Source organism: Stegastes partitus, unplaced genomic scaffold (genome assembly GCF_000690725.1).
Source record: "Stegastes partitus isolate 25-593 unplaced genomic scaffold, Stegastes_partitus-1.0.2 Scaffold1044, whole genome shotgun sequence".
Taxonomy (NCBI): Eukaryota; Metazoa; Chordata; class Actinopteri; family Pomacentridae; genus Stegastes; species Stegastes partitus.
Genome location: NW_007578775.1, coordinates 35,413 through 41,767, shown reverse-complemented (window position 1 = coordinate 41,767; position 6,355 = coordinate 35,413).

Here is a 6,355-nt window from a genome sequence, read left to right as displayed (position 1 = left end):
AACAAAACAAAGCAGCAGAAAGAAGCCAGAAGCGGTTTGAACAGCACTTGAATTGGTGAATGCGCTTCACTGCTGCTGTGTGAAAGAGAAGCGAACCGAGGAGCACTTTAGGTTAAAGTGCTGCATAAATGCATCCGTTTATCTGGTTTTTTTGGTCCTCCACAAGGTGAGCTGGATGTCGGCTCGTGTCTCCACAGCCAGACGAGACTCGGGGCCACACAAACGGCGACGGAGGCTCTCGCTGGCGTACGAACGCCGGCGACGTCGTCTCCGGTGAGTAATTCCTCCCTCGGTGGAACTCAGCCTAATGCTCCCACCGTATCTGCAAATACCAGCGTAATTAGCGACAGTCGTCCCCGTTGAGCTCTGCAGCGTGGGGTCAATTAACGTCTGTGGCAGAATCAGGCAAAAAGACATGAGGAGGATGGATAATCGCATTAGAGGAGCTGACGGGCCGCTTTTTAGCCGCGCGGTGTAATGGGATGCAGGAAACACAATGACAACAGGAGGAGGTTGAGCAGGTTTCCAGTCCGATCCGAGAGGATTCAGAGCCGCTTTGTTTTCCGTCTCCGCTCCGTCCCCGTGAGGCCGTGTTCTCCACAACGCAGCGCGGGCCTCGGGGAAATCTGGCAAGCTGCGTAGCTGCACCAGACGACGGCCTCGGCGGTGTCGGATTCTGCTGCAGTGACTCCAGAGGTGATGTTCTGCAGCCGCTCCGTCGTGTCAGCTCATGATGTGACAGCCGGCTGTTTGCCTGCAGACAACGAAGACGCTGTTTGTTGACGACGATGATGATGATGATGATGATGATGAGTGGTGTCGGTGTTGCTGCCGCCTCCGGGGAATCGCTGCTTTAACGTCACTCATTCACACGGACGCCACGACGGCTGGCTTCACGTTACACTCTGACTACTGACTGGTAGTGGAACGGAAATGATTCATCCAGGAGCTGAGCAGCATGTCGGGACCGGACCGGAAAATAAGACAAGTGCTGTGGAGTCTAGCATGGAGCTCCCATCCTGAGCTTAGTGGATGGACGGAGCACAAGATTTGTAGAGAATTTAGAACTTCTCATTGTGTTTCAACGAAAGCATGAAGCACTTCACAATCTACCCGAGTTTGTTGACTTTCCATCCTTAGCTTAGTGGACAGACCTAGCATCAGACTTGTAGAGAACGTAGAACCCACCACCGTGTTCTGGTTTGCAGTAACGACTTCCTGTACAAACACAAACTACGGCCTCGTGAACTGGGGTAAATGACGAAACTCACGTCAGCCGTGCAGATGCAGAAAGTAAGAATCAGCAAAAAGCAGAACCAGAGCATCAGATGGTTTGTTGACTTTCCGTCCTGAACTTAGTGGACGAAGACTTCTGGAGAATTTAGAACTCACCACCGTGTTTCAGCAGAGTTCATGGAACGTATGAAGCACCTTCAGTTCTGCCCACATTTGTTCACTTTCCATCCCGTGGTTAGTAGACGGATGTAGCACAAGATGTCTGGAGAATTTAGATCTTAGATCACAGTTTGTGGAAAGCATGAAGCACTTCCAGTTCTACCCAAGTTTTCTGACTTTCCATCCAAAGCTTAATGGACGGACGTAGCACAAGACTTCTGGAGAACTTGAAACTTCTCGCTGTGTTTCGTCCTCGTTCATAGAAAGCATACAGCACCTCCAGTTCTGTCCAAGTGTTTTTTTTTTAACTTTCTTTTCTAAGCTCAGTGGACGGACGTACCACAAGATGTCTGGACAATTTAGAACCTTCTGCTGTGTTTGGATGCAGTTCATGGAAAGCATAAAGCACTTCTAATCCTGCCCAGATTTGTTGACTTTCTGTCCTAAGCTTAGCAGACAGACGTAGCCCAAGATGTCTGGAGAATGTAAAATTTCTCGCTGTGTTTTGCGTCCGGGTTCATAGAAAGCATACAACACCTCCAGTTCTGTCCAAGTTTGCTGACTTCCCGTCTTAAGATTAGTGGAAAAATGTAGCACAAGACTTCTGGAGAAACTGAGAACTTCCTGCTGTGTTTTGTCGTCATGTATGGAAAGCTCAGAGCACCTCCAGTTCGTTGACTTTCTGTCATGAGCTCAGTGGACGGACATGGAACCAGATGTCTGGAGAGCTTAGAACTTCTCACAGTTCATGAAAAGCATACAGAACCACCAATTCTGCTCAAGTTTGTTGAATTTCCATCCTAAGCTTGCTAGACAGACAAAGCACAAGATTTGTGGAGAAGCTAGAACTTCCTGTTGTGTTTTGACACAGTTCATGGAAAGCATGAAGCAACCTCCAGTTCAGTTCACTTCAGTTACAACTCTTTTAATTATATCTCAAAGAATTTTCTCACACAGCGTCTCCACAAAACATTTGCTTTAAGCTCCATTTGTTCCAGGACCTTCTGTACGATCACAGACTGGCCTCGTGAACAAATGACGACGTTCACGGTTGCAGACTTGACTTCTGCAGCTGCTGTAAACACACAAACAGTTTTCCGGGACAAACGTCAAACTTGTGAAGCTGGAAGATCTTTCAGAGCCTCCTAGAGAGTCTTAGTCAGACTTGTGCACACGGAGAAGTTTACGAAACGTGGACCTCAGACGGCATGAGGCCGCCTCCAATATAAAAGCGTTTCCAGTCTGTTTATAGTGAGTCAGAGTCAATCAGCCCTGAAACCTCCATCCCTACAAGGCTCCTGTAACTTTTTACCACCATGGAGGGAAAGAAAATCATGACTAAGACATGAGTTCATAGCGTTTCCCAACTTCTTAGAGACTGTGTGAGACCTGCGGTGACCGACAGATGAGATGCACAAGCGTGGGTGTTTCATATTTACGATTAATCATCTAAAGCGGCTGGAAGTTGCATATTAAACAAGACGGACCGAACCACGTGGACCCTTCACCAGAGCCAGTGAAAGATCTGCAAAGTGCTCATACTACTAGATGACATGTGATGAAAACACACCATCTCATAGGGCTGTTGTTGCTGCACCAGGCAGAGAAAAAGCTGTAAAAATCCACCGTTGGCTACCTGATCAGCAGCTGGTGAACATTCGGTCGTGCACACCTGCTATCAACATGCAACCTGCGTCCAGGAAACCACATGTGGACGAGGACAAACACGTGTGAGCGCAGGTTTGAAAGCGGACGGACACATTGTTCTGATCTCAAAAGGTCTAAATCTCATCTGAACAGGTCAAGCTAACGCCGCCTCTTCCTGCTAACAGACAAAAGCTACCAGTGGCAGCAGTGATGCTAGCTGGGAAACAGGAAAACAAAGAGGCCATAGAGCAGAATTACATAAGATTGAATCAAAAGAACTACCGGAGCAGATGTCAGTATAAAGACGTAAACATCCAAATGTGTAAACGGGATTATATTTGAATAATTGGCGGCTAAAGATCCAGACAGGAGCAGGTGGAGACCCAAACAGAGCTCAAAATGATAAATCACTGCATGAGCAAAACCCTGCAATGAATAAAACATACACGAAGCGCATTAGCAGGAGTTGCAGGTTTTAAATATGTAAAAAGATACGAACAGAGAAGATCAATAGCTGATTAATCAATAATGAAATGAAGAGCAGCAGTGACGAAACGCTGCTGCAGGAGTGAGAACGGGAGGTTTTCACAGCAGCAGGACGGATGCTGCGTCCGGAGCCTGTTTGCTGTTGGTTCCCGTCAGCCGCCTGCTGCAGGACACTGTTTGTTATTAACTCTGCGCTGGTCGCCGTGGTGCTGAGGATGTTGCCGAGGTGACGGGTTACCAGGGGCAGCGATGCGTTCATGAACCCCGAGCTGCTCAACATCCTGCTCTCCGATTCAAGCTGCACCGAAGTCACTCTCAGGGAACGGCGAGCTTTAAACTTCTGCAGATGTTTTACGACTCGGTGGTTAGAATCAGGAGGACACACTTTGTTCTTGGTGTATTTGACATCTTTAGTTATTTATTTCTTTAAAAAGGAATATTTTACCCAGACAGATAAGCTGAGCTGTTCAAACGCACCGTATTCTGTTAGTTTTTCAATAAACTGGAGCATAATTATCCTTTTTTTTTTTCTTAAAAGCTGAAATATTTTGGATGTTCAATAACTGGAGTCGACATTTTTTAAGTTAATTTTTTAATCAACGTCAAATTTATTTGCACTTTGTTCCTGACTAAGTTTATTTGACATCTTTACTTCTTTTTTTCCCCTTTTTTACACAAAACAATAACCATTTTCCTCTTAACTGATGCACAATTATCTATTTTTTTCCTTCAAACCGGCCGTATATTGTCACTTTACGATAACTGGATCCAACGTTTTCTCAATTCCTCCAAATGTCTGCTCGCACCTTTTTCTCCACGTGATTTATTCGACATATTTAGTTATTTCGTACAATAATAATAAAATAAAACGTACTCTAAGATGTTAAAAAGCACCACATTCTGTAAGTTTCTATTTTATATTTAACTGATGTGTAACTCTCCAGCTTTTTCTTTCAGACTCATAAATGATGAATTCTCATCAACTGAGCAAAGATTTTCTCTTTTTTTTCTCTTTAATTGAAATTCCTCCAAATGTCTGCTCGCATCTTTTCCTCCACTTGATTAATTCGACATCTTTAGTTATTTTATAGAAAACAAACACATCCTGAGCTGTTGAAAAGCGCCTCATTCTGTTTATTTTTCCACTTAACTGATGCCTGCCTCGTGTTTTTTCCTTTAAAATGACAATATTCAGTAACCAGAGCTCACATTTTCTCCGTTTCTTTTTTAAATTAGGACCAAATTGGGCCAAATTTATGCTGCATCTTTTCATCACTTCATATATTTGACATGTTTAGTTATTTATTTTCTTTACAGAGGAAAAAAAATAAAAGAAACGCTGAGCTGGTAAGAACACACTTTATCACCAACTGATAGTATTTTTTTTTTCCCTTTTCTTTGGATATTTAATAACTGGAGCTCACATTTCCTCCATTTCTTTTCACATTAACACCTAGTTGGGCCAAATTTAAGCCTGCACTGTTTCCTCCACTGGATTTATTTCACATCTTTAGCTGTTTGACACAAAACCATGAGCTGAGGTGTTCAGCAGCATCTTATTCTGCAACGTTCTCCTTCTGTTCTTCATTTAACTGATGAGTAACGATGCAAAAGTGATGAATGCACACTTTATTTTTTCATATTTAATAACTCTAGCTGACATTTTCTCAGTTTCTCTTCTCATTTAACACCATTTTTTTGTTCTATTTCTTGACAACAGTCGCAGAATTTGCAGCTGAAGGTGCCGTAAATCAGCCGGAGCCACTTTAAAGGTCTGTTTTATCTGCTGCTGTGTGAGAGCAGCTGGATCAGGCAGAGCCAACGCTGCTGAAGGGTCTCCAAGGTGACTTGATACCAAGGACATCCTCGGCTCATCTGCCTCCACAGCAACCAGCAGCACATAAATCCTCCAGAAGGCAGGAACCACAGCCTCAGAGACAGAAGATGAGCAACTAACCTGCTCCTATTCTCACCTTTTTCCAGAAGTGCCCACAGGAACCTTCTGAGGCTGTTTGGTCACTTCAAACCTTCACTCACTGCTTTTTTCTTTCTCTCTTTGAGCAGAACGAGGCTTCAGCTGGGTCACTTTTAATTGGAAATCTGTTGAACAAAAGGATCCAGAGCCTCCCGGTGGCTCTCATCCCTCCTCTGACTCTCTTGCTGCCGGATGCAAACAGCCCCATCGCCGCTGCATCCACACATCCAGCATCGCATCAGCACCAGCGCGTCTCCTGCAGCGACCAGCGGAATGAAGGAGCTCCAGTCCAGCTCCGGAGCTCCACTTCAGCCCCGGCAGCTCCAGGAGAAGTGCTGATCCACTGAGCGGCGGCAGCGTGAAAGAAAAACCCAGAAACCGGCAGAAAACAAGCAGCAGCTGCTCCTCTTACCGGGTCAGACGGTGAAGTTCGGTTCCCGGTGTGCGCTCCGGGACGGGGTTAATCCGTGAGTCGGTGCTGATGGAGCTGCTGTGGATCCTCCGCAGACACGGAGCCGCCGCAGCTGCTGCCGCCGCCGCTGCTGCTGCTGCCTCCGGTAGGACGGAACCGGAGGCGCGTCCCCGACACGGAGAGAGAGAGCGAGAGAGAGGGAGGGATGGAGAGAGAGAGAGAGAGAGAGGGGCGTGCACGACAGCCCGGCCCGGTCCTGTGTCCGTCAGCACCGGAGCATCCTGAGACAGAAGCAGGAGAACCGGGTTCAGTGGTGTTCCGGAAGTCAGACTGAACACGAACAGATGGACTCGTTGTGTTATTACTGGACCAGGAACCAGCAGTCAGACTGGAAACCAGCAGCACAGGATCCATCAGCAGCTGTTTACCGACACAACGAG